Source organism: Pteropus vampyrus, unplaced genomic scaffold, assembly GCF_000151845.1.
Source record: "Pteropus vampyrus isolate Shadow unplaced genomic scaffold, Pvam_2.0 Scaffold519, whole genome shotgun sequence".
In the NCBI taxonomy this organism is placed as follows: Eukaryota; Metazoa; Chordata; class Mammalia; order Chiroptera; family Pteropodidae; genus Pteropus; species Pteropus vampyrus.
The window spans coordinates 278,092-278,307 of record NW_011889300.1 but is presented as its reverse complement, the minus strand read 5'-3'; positions in this window follow the sequence as shown (position 1 = coordinate 278,307).

Sequence of the window (216 nt, the reverse complement as noted above, 5' to 3'; positions counted from 1 at the left end):
GCATGACACGCACGGAGATTCCAAATTAGTTGATTGACTTCATCAGAAAATATCTTGACATCTTGAAATGTCAAGACAAAAATGCACTGGGCTCCAAGTAATCTGTCTTATTGTGTGGGTTAGAGTCGCTTTTTCTAATCTCTTTGTTAAACTATGGAGAGGTCTGGAATATCTACATGGTCAAGTGAATTTCAGGGGATGTGAAGATGAATTTAG